A 20,967-nucleotide genomic window follows, 5' to 3' on the forward strand; every position below is an offset into this window, starting at 1 on the left:
GCAATGCCTATTTGGCAGCTTCTACACCCAGTCATCTTTGTTTTCTCCTTCAATGTGAAGGTCATCTCTAATGCCATCTCAGCCACTATCAGCACCTCTCCCTAATTCCCAGCTCAAAAGTCAAGGACTTGTTTCTTTCTCATTTCAAAGCCTGCTCCACCTCCCCCTTTTTTTTCAGCTCCTGTGTTCACTCACTGCTGTACTTTAGGGATTTATTGAACATATTCCAACAGTTAAATAATTTGCTTGCATTGAATCTGATAATGTGAATGCTATGACAACACTAACAAGATGTCCGTGCTAGTTTAGTTTCTTATTATATGCAGAATGCTCTCTAGGCCATATTTTGACCAAGATGTATCATGGCCTTTCCCGTAGCTTTTTAGATGAGGATTCTAAGGGAACAAAGCTTTATGTAACTGTGTGATTCTTCCTTTCATCCAGCAGATCCTCCTCCCTTTCACCACCTCATCGGTTTCTGCACCTGTCAGTCAAATCAAATAGTGGAAGTTTCAGGGATATTTCATTTCTACAGGCTTGGTAAGTACTAGAAGATGGATAAAATAAGAGACACCCAAACTCCTAATAATTACAAAATCATACTAAATTACATAAAAGCATAACATGATCTGCCAGGCCAGCTATACTGTACTGTGCCTGTATGTGTGGCAAATCACCACACAGATAACTTTGAATCAATCACAGCTAATGCTGTCACTTGCCTAGAAAGAATTATTGTCACTGGAATATATAAAAGAAAAAAAGGACATATAACAAGAAGAAATGAAGCTTTTGTAGCTCTACTGCTCAGAGAACAGCTATTTTTTTTTCTTTTGGAACCTAAAAAAGATTGAAGGAGATAACCTGTGTCTAAAAAACAACTTGCTGCAATGGTGATCATAACATTTCCCAACATTACATATCACTGTTGATTTCAAATGCCCATGTTATGAACAGAGATGGTTTTTTTTCCTGTGCAAAGAATTATTTTTCCCCTCAGCACCTCCCTTTACATTTAGTAAAAATGTATTAAACAAGGTCAGCTTGAAGCATTTGAGGAAGGAAAAAACCAGTAATGCTTCTATATAATAAACAAGAACAAAAGAGAGGAAAAAAAAGATTACGTGTAAATTATAAATTGAGGAGCTGCCTCCCCTGTAGCTTGGTGTAGCCCATAGAGGAGACAGCAGCTGGACCACTGTTCACAGGTTTTAGGGTTCATCATTGCCCCACACATTTCTTGTCTACTGCAGTTTTTCATAGCATATATGCCATTGCAGGGTACAGGAGACTGAGCAAACAGCTGTTGCAGAGTTTCTCTTTTATTGCATTTCACAGAAATAACGGCACTACAACATACAAAATTACATTTTACATCTGTATGAATTTTTACTTCTGATGAAGAACCAGATAAAAAAGAACTAGGAGCAAGTGGGAGAAAACAATAGTTATGCAGTCTTTATTACTTCTACTATGGAATCAGCAGCCTGCAAAGGTGCCTATAAAGCATACTAGAAGCAAAAGAACTGCAGATGCAGGTTTCTCCTTTCTCTACACTGTAAAGGTGATATCTGAAGAAGGATGATTTATTTTACATATGCTACGAGGGTATTAGAGAAAAAAAAACATCAGAAGCCTAAACTTACATCTTTTCATAAGAGATTTTAACAGGGCTTACAGTTTTTCATTTGATTCTATTATGAGAAGACTACTTTATTAAAAAAAAATATAATTCTCTAGTATTAAACTCTCCAATACTTGCAGACACTCATTTACTAAGCTTTTAAACATGAGAAGATAAAGTGCTTATTTTCATAAGCGTATTAAGAATGGTTTCAGTTGCATCTGAAAATTATGCTAAGAAAAATCTTAGAATATTCTATGCAAAGGAAAAAATACAGCAGTACTGTGCTACATTAATTCTTTAAAAAAAGAAAAAAAATCAAGAAAATGAACTGTTCTGTTTAATTATAGCCACTAGGTGGCAAAGTTGGCCAAAGAACAATTAGCAGTAACTAATTAGAGACTTGACTTTGCATCTTTCTATTGGAATATAAAAGGGCTTATTAAAAAATGCCACAGAAAATAAAAAAGTGTAAAATAATAAAAAGTCAGTAATCAGAAACCTATTTTATGAAACTATCTGTAAATCTTATTAAACTGCTTCATATATCTATTACAATGCCTAAAATGCTGAAGGTGAAATATTTTTAGCAAATGTTCTTGAAATCACATGAAGAAATTACTGCACTGGCTAACAATAAAAATATTGAATATACATTTTAAGTTTAGAAAAGAATACCTATGAACACCTACACTATTTTCTGACTTGACACCAGGCACAGTGATGCTATCTTTTGACTACAGAGTCACTACTCCTTATGTTTCTTGCCATAAAAGCTGCTTTTCTTCCTTTCAAATCAGCACAGTCAAACCCTCCATATGGTTTAATTCTAGCAAATACTTCAAAAGACAGCCAGTCTTTTAACCCTTTTCTTGTAGTATTTTCTTCTCCTTAACGTTTTCTTGCTAGTTCTTATTTTTCCCTCATTATTTCAGCACATCTACTTGTTGAATCTGGCTTCTAGGTAAATTCCAAGCTGTCTACTATATATACACTTACACATCCAACGTACTGGGATTAGTGAGATCTGCAATGCAGGTAATAGTGACATGAAATACATTAGTTGACCCACAAGTTCTCCGTAAATATACTGCAAAGCAAACGCCATCTGATTCATAGGGGCACATGTTAAAGAAAGGAGTTTGGAAGGGTTTTCCTTTCCCACAGACCTACTAAGCCATCACTTAATAAAAGTCTACTCCCAATATTAGTATCTCCCTCTTCCAAAAAAGCGCATGGACCAGGAGCACAAGGTGCACTAAGAGTGCATGAAGACAGGAGGATCCTGGCTCGTTTTCTCATGTTTCAGGGTCAAATCTGGCTAGCGCCAATACAGAAGCATGGTGAACTCCACAATCAAGGACTTTTGACTTAACAACTTACTGTATTAAGTGGGTGTGCTAATGGTAAGCTCTTGTATCCAGCTCAAGCTCTTTAAAAGCCACTGAGGCTACAGCATTACATTGTCAAGGGAGGGAACCTGGAGAGAAGCAGGAGTGCAAGCATCAAAGGAGAGCCATCCACTGCAGATACTAAATGCTTGGTTTTGCTCATATTATTTACAGTAAAGGGGAAAGAGCTAATGCTCAGTATTGACATGATTTAGTTTGCATTTTCTTTTAAGTGAAAGTCAACAGAAAACGTCCCACTCAAAATGAGGAGGAAAGAAAACAGAACAAACCAGACCGAGAACAAGTCATTCCAAAGCAATGTGCACTGCCCATTTGGAAAGTTACCAGCTACACGCAGTAGATGTGGAATGTATTTTTGCCCAGTAGCATCCACTCCCATTCCTAGACATGTGTCATTTAACATGTCTGTAAACCACTGATCACAGTGATGCAGCTATAAAATCTATTAGCTTCTGTGCCAGAGGAGAGGTTAAAATAAACAGTCAGAACCACACTGAGTTTGACTCCTACCTCGACCCCAGCTCCAACTGTTAAGTTTTTAACCTAAAACTGCTTCAAGTCTTTGTCCAAAGGATACTGCAAGGGGGGAGGAGGGGATGGACATGGAGGAACAAAAGACAAGCCACCAGATAAGCATATTGGACCTGTTGAGTTTCTGGAGAACATGATAGAAGAGAGAAAGGTACTCTCACAGCTGGCTACCTTTGATTTTCAGCCTCCTAAAAAGCAGGAGTCTGCTGACAAGTCACTTGGAAGCAGCCTGCAATGATGTCCACAGTGAGGGCTCAGGCTGGTTCCCCGGATCTCAGGAGGGCTCCAAACCAGTCACTCATGGCACCTCTAAGAGGGAGAGAGCTTGCACACAATTCCAACCGGGCATAATTTCACAAATCATCTTCCCCACAGAAAATCTTCTTCCCCAGAAAAACACAACCTCATCAAGACAGATATGGACATACTGGAGTGAGTCCAGCCAAGGGCCACAAAGGTCATGAAGGGTTTGGTGCATCTGGCATGAAAGGAGAGACAGAAAGCTGGTCATGTTCAGCCTGGAGAAGAGAAGGTTCAGGGAAATCTTATCCATATGTATACATACCCAAAAGGAAGTAAGTCATAAATAGCCAGACTACTCAGCGGTGCCCCCCTGACAGGACAAAAGGCAATGGGCACAACTGAAATACAGACAAATCCAATTAAAAATAAGAAAACTACTTTTTATACTGAGGGTGGTCAAGCACTGTAACAGGTTGCCCAGAGAGACCATGCAGTCTCCATCCTTGGATATATTCAAAACCAACCTGGACACAGCCCTGAGCAACCAGCTCTAGCTGAGCCTGCGCTGAGCAGGTTGTTGGACTCCGTGATCTCCAGTGGTGCCTTCCTACCTCAACCATTCTGTGATTCTACAAGCACTAAATATGTAAAATATCATGGAATTTTGCCCAAACTTAACTTGCAGCAGTCTTGTTACTTAAAGAAAGAATTTACAATCTCCATTTCTTATGCTTCTTAATGCTTGGCATTTAGAAAATGATAGGAAAGTAATTCTCTACTACTTAGGCATTTTAAATAATAAGTAAGGGCATAACCAGTTATTGAAAAGAAATATGGTTTTCTAAGTCTTTCCTTAGTACTAACTAAAGAAGAAATGCATTCAAAAGACAATTACATGGCGCTTTACAATTGTTTTGTCAAGCTTTTATAGCTATTAAAACACCGGAAAGTTTTAAGAATGTGCTGCTATGAAGGAGTAAACATAAGCTTTGGCAGTAAAAAAAAACCAAAAACCAAAAAACAACAAAGTAGTTTCACTATCTTCCAAAGCCTTCTTCAAGTACAATTACCAAACTTGTTGGACTCTTGGAAAACAGCTGTCTAGTATATTTCTACTGAAGTGTGCTGTTACTGAAAAGAAAACCATAACGTAAGGAATGGAGATGTTCAAATGCAACATAAAATACATTTCTTAAGAGATTCAGACTACTCAGTAAAATTCCCTAATATTTCTTTCTTATTAAAAAAAAAAACCACTTTTTTTTTTTTTAAATATGTATCGCAGCTCATTTACCACAAACTTTTTTCTAGGAAAATAAACAGAATCCAGTACAGTAAATGCACTTGGTACATTATGAAGTGGATTTCCTGCAGATGATGGGCAATATTTCACTATTGCAAATGAAACAGAAGCAAGCAAGTAATACCCTTGTAGTCTGGTTTCCTAATAACATAAAACTTTCTTCTCCCTCTATGTACTGGGCTCATTTGCCAGTTTTGATAATATTTGACTAAAGGGGAGAATCTCACTAAACATTAATTTCTTACAGATTTGCTTAAGTAAGTAGCCAAGTAAAAAGAAACTAGATTCTGTAGGAAACACTGTGGGATAAAAATTGGCACCATAACACAGAAGTCACAAAGGGCCTCAATTTTGAGACAGAAAGCCTTAGAAACTACAGTGAAATAGATTTGAATATATTTTAAAATAGTAAAATAATTCCTGGTTTATTATTAAAATTTCATCATACTTCATTAAAGTCATTCAAAAACCTTTTCTCTAACCTGACCCAAGGTCCAAAAAGGGTGTCTGCATTATGCAATAGTAAATGATACAAACCATGTTACTACCAGTTTTGCAGCATCCTCTGGGCTTTGCCAATCACCATGGGGATGAGGGTTTCCTGACCCCTGGCTCCACGGACAGCTGCCATATCCCAGACCTTAAAGGCCCGGGAGCCCTACAAGGCTGGCGCTGTGGGGTCGGAGGCAAAGAGAGATACCAACCACAAGGTACACCTCTGCCACATGCCAAGCTGCACCAAAGCAAAGACTTTTCCCAAGTTCTCATTTTGCAAACAAAACCCAATTGAACAGGGGACCCTAAACTTGCATCCCAGCAAGCATATGCAATGAAAACCAAGACAGCTACATGTATGCCATGAAAATGTCACAACTGTTGTGCCGAGTATGCTTGTCTGGGGTTGGCAATGTTCCTACAGTCCCCATGGATCCCACTGGAGCCTCTGGTAAATAAAGGTTCGAGGGATGGGAAAAAAGAGAGGGAGAGAGGATACCCTGCTGCCAGTGACCTGTAAGGAATTTTAAGGGACAACTGAGAGAAAAGCAGAAAAGAAAAGAGCCAGTGCTTGAAGGGTAGCAGTACACAGCAGCAAGGTTTGGACTAGCTTCACAGTGGAGCAGGGCAACCTGGGCAACTCAGATTAAAACGGGGGTTTCAATTATTTATTTATTTATAATAACTACTTTCAAATATTTCTCCCCATTTTATTTTGGGCACTTCCAAAGCAACTCAAATCAAGCACCTTGGAGCTCTTCAGTGTCCAAATAAGGTCGCAGCATGTGAATGAACAAGAATTTCCAGATGGCACATCTCGTGAACTTGAATAAGACATCCCTGGGGTATTAAGTAATGAAAATTCTACTTCCTCCAGCTGCTTGTTGCCTGGAAGAATTCAGATGGCACCAAAGCATTTCACTGGAAATGAAAACATTTTCAACCTCGCAGTCCTACTTTGTTTGAAACCTGTTGCGGTATCAGGAAGCCCTTGTCTTCAGAGACAGCCTGCATACATAATAAAACTTCAGTCTGACTAATCTCGGCTTCTCTGTTTGGATGGTATATTGTTTTGATAACAGAGTGATCAGAAGTTCAAACAGACTGGAATGAAGGATGACTAGCAGAACAGGGACTTCAGGTTTCATAGCTGTGTAATGTATATGTGATAACAAATACAACACACTTGTGAAATTCAGCATGTCGCAGCTATACATTTTCTTTCTCCTAGAGGCATAATTAAGTCAAAAAGTGTTACCAGTTGCAAACAGAAGTTTGGTACAGAAAAGTTTGATATAAACTGTAGTGCTATGTTCTGTTAACATCTTTACATTCCCTTATAGATGCCACTTGGAATCCTGAAATGAGGATAACACTAGACATGAAGTGATGGCTAAAATAACAAAAATAGCAGCTCCATTCTGACAAGGAATAAGAGCAAATAACTAAGGAGATGACAGAAGTCAAAAGATACCCTGGAAGAAAATCGTATTTGGACTGTTACAGATTAAGAAAGCAAATAGGCTTCCAGTAAAAAGAAAAAATCAGATTGTTCACACAGACATGCGCAGTTCAGAAAATGTAATATTAACAACCCCAAATCTTTCATTTGATCTATACTGAAATGGTTAGGGTTTGTATTCTTAAACTACTTTTTTTTTACTTTTTTTTTTTAAAGTCAGCCTTGCAAACAAAAATATTGTTTCAAAACCAGAACTTAAACTCCCTTTCACCAACTTTACTAATTTATAATGCAGCTTAATACCCTGCGGGGCCCTGCTGGCAGCCAGCCCAACACTTTCCCACTGCCCACCACCTCCTCCCCAGGGAAAGGCTGGGAATCGGCATCAGCATCACTCACAGATGAACAAACATAGGCCCCTTCCCTCACCCTCCAGCAGTCCGGCGTGGATGGGAGGCAGCCGCTGGGGTGACAGGAGAGCTGGGGATGGGAGACATCTCCTGCCGACCATGTGCTGCCCAGCACAGTCCCAGGCAGGCACTGCTGAAGTCTGCAGGAGAAGCTCCAGAACTGGGAGCTGCTCCTAGAGCAGATGTCCCACTCTACTACACTTTAATTATGCCTGGAAGAAGGCTTGGAGTAGCCCAAGAATGTCAACCTATTCAACACCACCACCATTGAGTTTAGTCAAGAGGGGTTAAAAAATGGCCAGCATACCCTTTCACACTACTATGGCACAGGTAAATGCTGAGTAAACACTGAGAATGCAGAGCTGGTATTTTAATCTCAGCTTCATGAAAGTCAAAAGAGAACAAATCTTTATGCAAAAAGATGTTCTGCTATCCCCTCCAGTCTCTCACCTACTCTTCACAATGCATAAAAAATGCTGCTGCTAATTCAGGAGTGTCTATCCTTATTTGAGGACAATCTCTTCCATAAATGTATGCTAGAGCTCTTTTAAAAAGCGATATAGTACTTTTACTGCTTTCATCACAGATTTACCAGGTCACTACAAGCAGTTACATAAATCTTGCTTTCTCCCATCCCTTGACATTATTCATTGTTTTTAGGGCTTTTCCTCTTGCAAGAGAGATGATTGTCATAATCTTGCCAGAATTTCCTTCAAATACTGCAGAGGGCAAAAGTTAGGTATCACCTAACTGCATGCAATACTTAATACTTTTTGGAAACAGGATTAAATGCAAGATAAGACTAAAAGACAAAAATAACATTTCAAGTCCAATTTTATATCCTCATTGCTTTTCCACAGAGGATTCAGTTTACCTCGCTAATAAATGGTTGAATTAGACTATATCTACATATTGCTTTGGTTATGATAGAGAGAGTACATTATATTAACAGAGTGCACCTGGATTTAGATCAACTGTAGGTGTGTTCTTGCGTAGGTAGTATCTGGTATACCAAGTCTTGACACTTGGTAACAGGCTAAGCACCACTATCGTATACCAAACGCTTAGTCCTGGACAAGTACCAACTTGGTTTCATCCACAGAATGAAAATATTCCGAAGGATTTAGCCCAAATTCTCTTTGTCCAGAATCACAGACACTGCAAAGTTTGTACATCTTATGCTCAGCAAGGCTCTCCAGCTTGTCCATAATACAAGTGCCACCAGTACTCAGTAAGTTAGTAAGCTTATTTTTGATAAATCAGACACAAAACAAAACACTATTCGGAAGGAGAATTAATAAAACATTTTAAAACTTTATATTTTTATACCAGTGATTGAAACTGGTTCTGAATGTACAGCTTTTCTGAATGTGCCCTTTGAAGCACAGCTGTGGTTCCTAAAGGGACTAATGATAAGCAACATAAAAATTGTTAAGTTTTACATACCTACTTGTCCTCATAATTATTTTTATAGGGAGCAAATGCCAAACAGAATAAAGGAAAACCAAGTTAGAGGCTAAACTCTACTTTTTAGTATACTCCCTGATCTTCAGGGAAGTAAGCTGGGTAAACAGGAGACAGGAAGAGTCCAACACATCTTTCACATTTTGAGCAGCTTGACACCTTTGCAGGGTAGGTGAAAGAGGATGTGCCTCTGACACACTAAGTTGTCTCTTCCCTCAGCAGAATTAAAGATAGAAGTGACAGTGTTAATGAAGTGGCAAACAGGTCCACACTGCAGAGAGAGATTGAGCTCATGAGAAAGACAGACATTTCTCAACACAGTCCTACATCTTAGAATAACCAAGAACATTCCTCGCCATCAATGACTCATGGAGATGGGTATCTGCTACACTGTTCACAGATGTCACATTGTTGGCATTGCATTCATTATAAGGATAGCAACCTTCTGGCACTGCAGCAACTTTCAAACTCACTGACAGGCTTATCTTTTCAGTACTCAACTACCTTCACAAAGAATAGAGAAAACAAAGCCACAATAACAATTCCATTCCTGAAGTACTTTTTTCCTTTTCTCCTTTCCCCTTCAGATGGCATGAGTGGTTTTTTTCCACCAAGGGAAATGATAGCTGCAGCAATTAACTATATTCATAGTACAGGAAATCGTTTTATACAGCTGCTGCCACACACACAATAGGCACAGAATGGTTTCAGCATCAAACAAAGGAGGCGGCAGTTTTCTCTTGAATGAAGAAATTATTTGTCAAACGTGTTTATGCACTTACTGTTTGAATTTGTATTGTGCTCCAGCAAATTGTGTAGATTTAATTGTTGCTAGGAATCTCAAAGTATACTCATCATTTTTGTTAAAATATAGCGAAGCAAGTTTTGCTTCCTGCAAGTTTGTTTTGTAATTCAGATCTGTGTGTTGTATCTTACACAAAAATTTTCAAAGCTGAGCAATGGTGGGATGGTGGGAACACTACAGTTAGTCCAGTGTCTCCTGAATTCTAGAAGAAAACAAGTAAGGATATTTTGCTTTTCTTTTTTTTTAATCTATACATATATTTTCCCATTTTCTTTCCTTAATAAACCTCCTTATTATCTTAGTTTAATCTTGTCTACTTCTCAGCATCTGGAATGTGAGTTTACGTATTATTTGCGATATCTGATAACTTTCATTGCTCCTGATTGTGTGAAGTACTTCAAAGAATTCAAACAGAGCAAAGCATACATTCCAAAAAGATTGCAATGTAATTTTTTTGAAGTATCACAAAGGCAGAGAAAAAAAAGTGCAAGGTCAAAAGAAAGGTATTAGTAAAATCAACCAGAACTCTATTGCTAATGATACATAAAACACATTAGTCGAAAAACAGATACAAAAGCTGTTTAGTTAATATTCACAGCATGCTGAGCCATTAAAGTCAATTCCACACTCAGGAAAAAATGATGGATTTAGGTCTACAACCATTTTCAGCAAAGAAGCAATAAACATTTAATTTCAGGAGCAGCTTTATTCCACTTTGACTCAAAGCTTCAACAGAGAAATTCTCCCTTCTAGAAATACAAGTATATGCAGTAATCATGCCATGTCTATTTTTCTGCTGAAATAAATATAAAAGAAAACGGCCTCCACGGCTAATCATAAAGCACTACTACATCAAAAATTAAATGTCTCTAAAAAAGAAAAAAAGATTCCTGCACCACTAGTGATATTTTGCCTACAGTAAAAACTGACCTAAAACCTAAAACCCACAAACCACAGAGGCCTGATTTTGTGGTTTTGCTCTGAAGGTGCTATTTTGAGCCCAACTTTTTTTTCAGGAGCCAAAAAAAAAAAAAAAAAAAAAAAAAGGCTATTTCCATGCGAACTTGCAAGCAGACACTAGGTGTCTCTCCCTGAAATGGCACCAACAATCTCCTGGGCCTCTTCATACCCTATAGCGACATCCTGCAGTCCTACATCTTTACGGCAATGTTCTCAGGATTTTTAAAAGCAAGTACAGCTCATCACAACTAAAGAAGCCAGAGATGTCTCACTTTTGCTGAAGAGGGATTAAGAGAGTTAGAAAGACAGTTGGAAATGGCGCAGCCTTCTTTAGGCTATAAAGTAAATCTCTGTAGGAAGGAGTCTTGCACATAAACTGTAACAACTGTGCTTTTGGCAAAACTTTTAATGAATATTTCGTTATTGTGTAGGCCTTTCTACAAATCGCTTAAGAACCAAAACAGTACAAACAGGCTCAACCTATAAGAAATAAATGAAAAATACTTCATCTGTAATTGGAAATTGTCCAGTTGCTAAATAACTACAAAAACTAAAACTATACTCAAAATTATCAAGACATGCCTGAAATAATGTAGTCAAATGCATTCCTGTCAATAACTAAAATTTATTCATGCCATCATGGTGCAAGTAACATTTCCTGCTTGAGGACACATTACATGTGACTTGGTAAGGAACTATGACTTCTAATGGTTACTATGACTTTTCTGTTTTCCTTAGATACCTGACACTAAGAAGCAAGTCAATCTGGACTTGCAAATGAAGCCTTAAAGTTTTAGGAGCAATCTCTGGGTTACATTTTATATGATACGAGATAAGCATGACCTCATTTTAAACTTCCTTCCCTTCGCCCTCCTCCCCCCCTCAAAAAAAGAAAAAAAAAAAAAAAAAAAGAAGAAGAAGAAAACCAAGTCTGCTGTGCTCTAAACCTTTATATCCAGCATTTTGTTGAGAGGACCTCAGAGGTGCATAGTCCAGCACATAAAAAAAAAAAAAAAAAAAAGGTTCTGTTCCTACGTGTTCATGCATCCATCTGCATACCTTCAATACCATTCACACGGGCAAAAATTTTAAGACAAAGAGTGATTTTGGAAACAGCCCAAACCGTAAACACAGCACAGTAGTCTTAACAGTTTCCTTTAAAATGCAACCACTTAAAATGAAAAAATTAATATACCCTGATGTTTCCAGATGTCAGATTCTCAATGCGTCTTGGCTGACTAGGCTCCATTATCTAGCTTAGTGATCTTCCATTTTCAGTAGTTCATGTACAATGGTAACAACGAAAAGAAGGAATGAGATAGAACAAAAACATACTTTACCCTCCACTTTAATTTTTACTATTACAGCAACAGCTTCAGACAGCTTTTCTCACCATTTTCAGTAGTTCATGTACAATGGTAACAACAAAAAGAAGGAATGAGATAGAACAAAAACATACTTTACCCTCCACTTTAATTTTTACTATTACAGCAACAGCTTCAGACAGCTTTTCTCAATGCTGTAGTGTCTTGGGTGATTTGATTTTTAATTAAGCAGACCATTTAAGCAAGAATGTAATGTTTAGTATGAAGAATTACGCTGAAATGTGCATCTACTTTACTATTAGAGGGTCTGAAATACAGTATTGGCCCTTTAATGGCATTTATCCTCTTCTTTTTATGTATTAATAAAGTATTACAACTGTGAAAATCCATATTATTAGAGTATGACAGGGTCCAAACCCATAATCCACACAGAGTGTGACAGAAGGTTTCTGCTCTCACAGCAAAGCACGTATGTGAAATATAAACCCTGCGAGTACCATTTGTACACGTGTGTGTTGGTAAGGATTCAATTTAGAAGCCAGTTCCTATAATATGATAAACATCTCTCTCAAAGAATCAAGAATTGCGCTTTGCACTTATAGCTTTGTGATCTGATATTTCTTCAAGGTGCAAAAACATTTCTTTTCTACACAAAGGCAGGAGACCTAAGCCAGAATTATTTCATTGTAAGCTCAGCCACAAGAACAAACAAAAAGAAAAGTGATTTTAAAAAAACAGTGGAAAGCGTAAGTGCCATAACTATCTCCTGGTTCAGCTGCTCAGATGGTAGGTAATATACATACATATGTGCTACTGAACTTCAGCACTGCAAATCAGATTAAGAAATAATTCAATTCACTGCATTTAACACAATATATTTATTATGCAAATGCTTTGAAAAAGAATTAGAACAAGATGAAGTGTGAGCTACGAGGCAATTAGCTAGGCTGCAGAAGAATTCTCATTTAACTTATACCAGGCTTAACTCTGAACACTTAATCACAATCAGTGGAGTTACACCAACATAGAAATAGTGCTTAACACATAAAATGGCAGAGGGGTCCAGATGTTTGCAAAGATTTATCTTGCTGCGGTTCCAAAGGGCACACATAATTTCCCCAGAACCCCTCATAACAGAACAAAGAATTTCTCATTATTCCTCTTTACTGGTGGTTAAATAATACTAAAGAACATTTCACATCTGAAAAGGGACTAACATTAAGTTTTCCTGTCTCAAAATGAGTTCTGCTTCATGACTCAAAAGTCTCTCCCGTGAAACAGCTCTATCAAAACTACGTACAGAGGCACCCTGGTGGGACCATTTTCCCATCTTAGAGACGGAACCGCAGAGTGGGTGGTTGACGGAGCTTCAGGGCATAACTAACATCATCTAAACGCTCCTTGCAATTTATCACGGAAACGGTGCAGGGAAAGTGGAACAAGGATTTTGGAGCCTCTCCAGGGTGGCAAAACTTGGGAACAAAACAAAATGCGCATGATACTCTGCTTGCACAGAAGGTGCAGCAGTGGAGCATGCTGGTGCTGCAGCCCGATGCACTGTGCCAGCCCACCGCAATGGCTGCAGACCAGTGCCTGACCCCCACATGGCACAGACCCCCTCAGGGGCTGGTTCACCCCAGAAGGGAGGCAAAGAGCCACCACATTCCTGCAGCACGGACTCCTCCTGAAGCCTCAGACACAGGGCAAGCTTTGTTATTTTTATGCTCCATGGGCACCTCCATTGTGGGGTGTAAGCAACATAAATCAAGTAAACGATACTACTAAACTAAGTCAAGTGGCAGGCAACTAATCACTGAACATTTCCCATGGGATGTAGATATCCTCACTAACCTGCTTCAGATGAGGCTTTCATTCTGGGTACAACTATTCTGCATGAAAAATAATCTGACCCTCATCTCAGAATAATCACAGGATCACCATCTTCACCAAGGACTTGTTCATGCCATCCTTAGAGTATTTCCTGAAAACTTCATTTTTGAAATCTGCTGTTTTGTTGGGGTTTTATTATTATTATTTTTCAGTGCCAAATCCATCAATGAAAACTGCAACATGGAAGTGTTACTAGTGTTACACACAACTCCACACTGGTTTTATTTCAGGCTGGAAGAAGGATGAAGGTTAGAGGCCAGGACAGCTGCGCTCCATCTTATTCACACTCAGTGGTCCAAACCGCTGGTGCCTTCACGAGCCACTAGAATTCTACAGCTGCAACCAGCAACTGCAGAATGCAAAACCAGCTGCCTCGGCTGGCGTAGTGGCTGTGCCAGGGCTCCCAGGACACCTGAGGTCTCTGCCTTCAGAGGTTCTGGGCACCTCGTCCTCAGTTAGGCAGAATTATTGTTCTTGCCACAACACACTCCCTAACGTGACAGTTATTTTCTTGTAATTTTAAGCATTTAAAGGAAGCTGTAGCTGCAGAACTCGTTAAACCAACTTTGCAACTAATCTCTGCCTAACTGTTATATCCAGTAGTTGACGGTAGAAAGCATTAATTAGCGTGTCACATTACTCTATCTGCCATTAGAGAATATTGATTGCAAGTTAACTATTACATTGAGTATCACAAAAAAGTTAAGTGACACTTTACATATAGCAGCACTCTGCACACCATAGCAACAGGGAGAGATTGAAGTAAAATGGTCTGGTTTCTATAGCAACTATCACACAGGCCATCTGTAATCAAAAGGAATCCTAGCAAGGGAAACAAAATGGGGGATTTTGCATACTGGAAGACTATTCATGTATTTAAAATATATTGCTCCTTAGTGTTCAACACTAGTGTTAAAATATTATTTAAGTGCAAGAAATTGTCATAAGCATCTGAAAAAACTTAAGAGAATACTAATTAAAGTTCACCAGCTCTATCTCCCTAACTATAAAAGGCACCCTTATAAAAAAAGCCAATGTTTTTCAGACACAAGACATATATGACCCTCAAGATCCATAATCCTTGTGCTCATCATGTATTTGGTTACTATTTTATCCTGAAACTCGAATACCATAAGACGGCTACTAGCATAAGTTCTTACAATCTACTATACAGAACTGCTTTTAGAAAGACATCCTTTCAGACAGAAGCGTTTAACCACTCTGTTTCTAAAATATAAAGGTTTATCCAGCTTTTGAAAAAAACAAAACAGGATATGAGAAAACCACAAAGGAAAAAAAACTAAACCCCTTTATAATCAGAAAGGCATTTGTATCACGCAGTTCTTGTGCTGAACAGACCAGTATTATGTTAAGGCACACCACACATGAATGGAAGGTAAATTCTACGTCAGCAATGCAAGGCACTCTTCTTTACCCTTCCGTATTTTAAATCCTGAGAAAATAAAAGTAACCTTTATATCTAGATGGGGAAATACTTTTGTACTACATGTAATTTTTGATGTAAATTAACTAGCTATAAATAGGCTTTTAATAAATCATAGAACAAGCAATTGGTGAACAAAAATTATTACCAACATCAGTCCATTTCTTTTGTTTGGGAAAATGCTGATTCACAGAACATCACTCACTCACACACTGAAGGCAGGCATCACAGCCTCCTGGGGCCATGCAGAGCAGAAAGACAATTGGAGTAATCACAAATCCACTTCTCTCCTCAGTATGGCAAAGGGGCACTACGGAACCACCCTGGTGATCCGATGCTGTCAGAACGTTATTCTTCACTACAGCTTGCATGGCAGTTGCTTACTCACTTCCTCCTTCCATCAACACAGATGCTGAGCCTACTACCTGGACAGCCTGTATGCCCCCCGCTCACTTCCCTGGGACAAGGCAGCAGGACAGCCGGATGGCAGCGCTGGTGACTGCTCCAGCACACACTACCTTCTCTGCTCTGCCAGAGGCACCGACACAAGAAGAAGCAGCGGACTCTGGATAAGATGGCAGCTGAAAGCAAATAATTATGGCCAAATATTCACCGAACCTGCAAACCTACTCCCTGACCGCATCCAAACAACACTGGAAAAAGCACACAGGGTAGATGAATCGCTGTGATGATGGCTGCACGTTCCCTGCCAACATCCTTTCCGCTCTTCAGACACGGAAGAGAACAGCCCACCTAGGGGGTTGTGCAGTTGGTCATTCAGGTGGCAAAAAAGCCACCACACAGAAGACTAGTGTCTGGTCTTCTCGCAGCATATGAAAAAGAAACATGGTCTAACCCAGACAGAAAGTGCAATGGGAATAAAACAACTAAACCATGAGATTTTAATCATTGAGATGCTTTTATTTCTACAGGAAACACAGGCTGCATTGGCACTCGGAGCCAGAAGTTACTTGACTGAGCATAGCTATAACTGAATTCAGAATGAATCCTGTAAGAAAAGTTTGGTCCAGTGCTAAAGGGTGTCTTTCATGTTACAGACCCTCAAAACCCCTTTTGTAAGGATGTCTGTGTTTGTTTAGATGTGACAGTAATCTCAGCACTCAAGCAATCTTAGCTTGGACCTATAATTATCCTGAAAAATAACCAACAGCTGTAGTCAGTCTATACTCTTCTTTCACAGATTTAGGCAAAAGTAAATAGATCTAAAGCATTGTTTTCGTAATTTTGTCCACAAACCCATTTGGTGAGCTTATCACATTACTGATGTCAGTGAACAGTGAAATAAATGTTAAAATGCTATACGTCCTTGCTGGTAATCCGTATGTGTAGGTAACAGCTTTCAAAACCAAATCCTCTGGCTTCACAAGTACCTTGCCCTACTAGTAATCCTTACTCTTTTTGTAGCCCAAAGTCAAGGCAATACCGTATCTTCCAATAGGTTTGCACAGTATGCAAGGAACTAAAACCCCTCTATACTCTGATAGTAACAAGTTTTATGAAATGTACTAGCACTTATCCAAGGAAGAAGTGGGGAGGTTGTGGGATGCTAAGGACGCCTTGCAATGAGTTTCCTAAGAAAGTAATTAACACCCGTAGGAGACTGTATTCTTGGCTATGTCTCCACTAGCAATTACACAGCGCAACAGGAGTCATTCAGTAGATCGAAGAAACAATTTTCAAGGCCCCTACAGGCCTCTACCATATACAGAAAGGTTTTTATTTCAGGCAACATTTAGTCTGGTCCCCTGGAAAAATGTTTCCAGCATACATATGGGTCAACCACTGCTTTGGACCCTACTGGAACCATAAAGGATTGGGGTACACTCAGGGCACACGCTGAGCTTCTGCTTTTCACAGCTTCCGCTTTAGTTTCCTACCTAAGGAATCTTGTTCATGCTCATGAAAACCATTCTATAATCAGGATAGTCAGGAGATTTGCTTCCATGCTAATTTTTAAAGTATTCTTAATATATAAAGATGACCCTGAAATCTTGCAATAAATGAGAATTTGTGTTTCTTCAATAATATAATGCAAAATTTTCAGCACAAAGTCACGGAAATTTATGAGTTTAATTCAGTTTTGATCTTCAGATGTTTTCAAACCTCACAGTGAAAGGGGAAACATGAGAGCAAATGGGCCATCTATGGAAATAATGGGAATCTGGGAAAAACCAACAACCCCCAAAAAACCTACACAACACACGCATGCACATGTATACCAACATTCTTAAAATTATATGGAAATATTTCATAAATGTTTAGTAACAACATATTGTTTGATCCAATTTGCTTTACGTTTTCAAAAAACATGTCTAACTAGGTTCACAAAGATTAATTGCAATTGTAACCTCAGACACTCAAAAGTACAGGAGAACTTCTTCCCTGCAGTTGCATAACTAACATACAATTTATGATATCTGGAAATTCTGTGCTGCTTTATCCATTATGACTTAATTGCTTTGGTGCTGTATCTATGATAAAAATGTGTACTACAGAGAAATTAAAATCTATGAATTTTTTTTAAAATAACATGCATGAATTTTAATAATCCTGGTGGAACAGAAATCTACTTCCAGCATAGGATGGTGAAGTGTAAGATGGAATCAGAACTACTCTTATTAGAAACTTTGTCTTCATCTCTGACATCTGTAAAACTACAGCATGAGGCATATTCCATTTTAAATGACACTGCAAAAGGTCAGAACAATTCCCCTAACCTTGTCAAGGCTGGCAAGATTGATACTTGTTTTAGGTAAACTTAGCATCCATGTCATGTATTTGACTAAATATAAAAATCAGAGAGCAGGGGGAACAAACATATATTTAGAAATTAAAAATAGAATTTCATTTTCCAGACCAACAAAAGAGCAACAGTTTTGTATCCAAGAATATAATTCTGTAAATATTAACCAGTTCGCTGTCATCTGATTGTTCTTACAGTTTTTCTGGAACTTACATGTAACTGCAAGCAAACTGAATGAAAACATGATTAATCTCCTTGATGGTCTATGCTTTTTAACTATGGTAAAATTTCTTAAGAGTAGCTTTTGTTTTTTCCTGTAACTCTTTGAATTCTTTGAATGTATACAAAAAATTAATTATTGTGCTTCATCTCCTCCCTAAATATGCTAAATAAAATTTAATGCTGGCTTCTACATATTAAACCTTTATTTAAATTCACTGAAATTTATTTTTTCAATGTTTTCAATATTCATTAACAGAATTTCTTGTCTGTAGCTTTTAACTGCAAAATTTAGAAAACACAGAACACATTTGCACTGTAGTCAAAACCAGTTTTCCTTTCATCAAAGCATCAATCAGCCAATACAACTGACAAATAATTTTCTATATTCATCCTTTAAACAGTGATTTATTTCCCTATACATACCTGCTGCAGCCTAATTAAAATAGAACAGAGCAATGGCCATGCTTTTGTTTATTCATTATATTCTGAAACTTTATGAAATATTAAACAGTGAAGGACAAATTCAGAACTCTGGAAACACATTTTTATGTATTTGTGTCCTTAAGCTTAGTTATCCCTTAAGCTGGCAGCAACACTTTAAGCATGAAAAATATAAGATTTGGGGTCACTGAGAGAATATGTTCTGAATATTACAATTATATGCAGCCAAAGATTTATCCTCAGAGGATATATGAAAACACAAAAAGAGGAATCCATTATGCGCACACACATGCTGCTGGCCGGTACATGCAGCAGAATATATATTAGGAAAAAAATACACGTGCACTGGCAGTGCACAGTAACTTCAGTTCTACCACATTTCTCTCTGGGCTACTCTAATGAAAAAATGACAAAAGATACTTATCCATATTCGAAGGGACCTAAGCCTGATTGCTGTGTGGGAAAAAAGGCAAACTTACTTCACAAAGAAACTATGCAACTTACAATCTTAAAATGTTTTGGGTTTATTTAATAACTGTGGGCACAGTACCTTCACCATTAAAATTTTTATATATTTATTTATTTAATATATATATAAAATGCTTTTCTAACAACAGTTTGTATTTTAGAAACTACAGATGACATTTTCTGTTTCCCTGAGTACATGCTGATGAGATACAACAAAAACATATTACCCAAATCAGACATTACTGTTGTTGGCAGAAAACTTCATTCTTAATTTATAATACATGGTAGGAAATTTTAATGCTAATTTTAATGCTGATTTACTCTTTAAATAGCTTACAAAGCATGGGCAGTAACAATCATGAAGAGCTATCCCTCGTGTGATAAACACAGGGGGACACAGCTGTGTTTCAGCAGCAATGATGAAGAGAGAAAGAACTACAGAAACCAGCTCTAGCAGCCTCTCTAAAATATGTCCCTATGCACACTCACTTGTACTGTATTTTGCATCTACAGTATGGTTTGCCCAGTTATTACTGAAGCGGTGATGACTTCTTATCCCCCCTTGTCCGATTCATCAGGCAATATCTCTTATTAATGCAGTTAACCCAGTTGACCACATTTACAGTCACAAGACTAAAAATTCAAATTAACCAAAGTGAACAAAAATAGGTTTAAAACTTCCAAAAGTAATATTGATATTTGATAAGTTTCCTTTAAAAAAAAAAATCATAATTTATCCTTTGTATGATCTTTTTAATGTGCTGGTCATTATTAGGTCAGATTACCTAACTTTATATTCAACACATGAATCCATCATGCTCACTCATCTGGAATAACACTTCTCTGCAATGCCTTCCTGCCTTCTTACCAACGTTCAGTAACACTTTTAGACATCTTTTAGCACTTTTAGCAGGATTTCCAGAAGACGCCAATTGCAGCATGTAGCTCAGCTTCAAGGAGTTTACACTTGAACGCACAGTATTTGACAAGTTAAATGTGAAACCTGGTGAATTAATTTGCATTCACAGAATAGCGTGTCTTAAATTTCATTGCCCATTTTTATATGTGCCTTTTTGTAGTGTTTGCTTTACATACGAATAAAGATCTCCAGGAGCAGGCCAAGAGTAGGTCACTGGACACTGATCTTTCCAATCTGATTATTTGAACTGCAGAAGCAACTGTTGGCAGCCACTTTGTAGGCCACCAAAGTGGCCTGCTTGGCCAATAGGTGAGGCAATTTATTAATAAACACCCCAAAAAACACCCTAGAATCAGAAATTCATCTTGTTTCTTACAGTCTGTCTGATACCATCACACGCCACCTGTGAAAACTCCACTTGAAGGCCTGAGAACTTTTAATTCAATCTCCTTGCATGGTAGAGAGATAATCCTCTGAATCACAAGAAAAAGAAGGTCTTTCCATTAAAATCTTAGGGCAAAACAGATTCTGGTGGCTATATTTTCAAGAATAAGTATAGAAAACAACATTAAATTTGCTGTACTAATAAACCAGAAAAATATAAGCTGACTCTTCCACCAATTATTGCTAATACTAGGCGTACTAAAACTTGGTCTAAAATGTCATGCAAGACTTAAACATCAGAGTCTGATTTGTTAGACACTACATACACATAAATGATACAATGCTGGCCTTAAAAGACTTAAAACTATTCCTGGTATTTCCACAGAGAAGGCCATTGAATC

General features: G+C 38.0%; 1 protein-coding gene across 10 annotated transcripts in view; it reads right to left on the reverse strand.

Annotated features, from left to right (window-relative positions):
- Positions 1 to 20,967, reverse strand: part of CACNB2 (calcium voltage-gated channel auxiliary subunit beta 2) — a 261,929-nt gene that overhangs the window by 200,247 nt on the left and 40,715 nt on the right. The window lies entirely within an intron of this gene.

The sequence above is a fragment of the Falco rusticolus genome, chromosome 4 (genome assembly GCF_015220075.1).
Source record: "Falco rusticolus isolate bFalRus1 chromosome 4, bFalRus1.pri, whole genome shotgun sequence".
In the NCBI taxonomy this organism is placed as follows: Eukaryota; Metazoa; Chordata; class Aves; order Falconiformes; family Falconidae; genus Falco; species Falco rusticolus.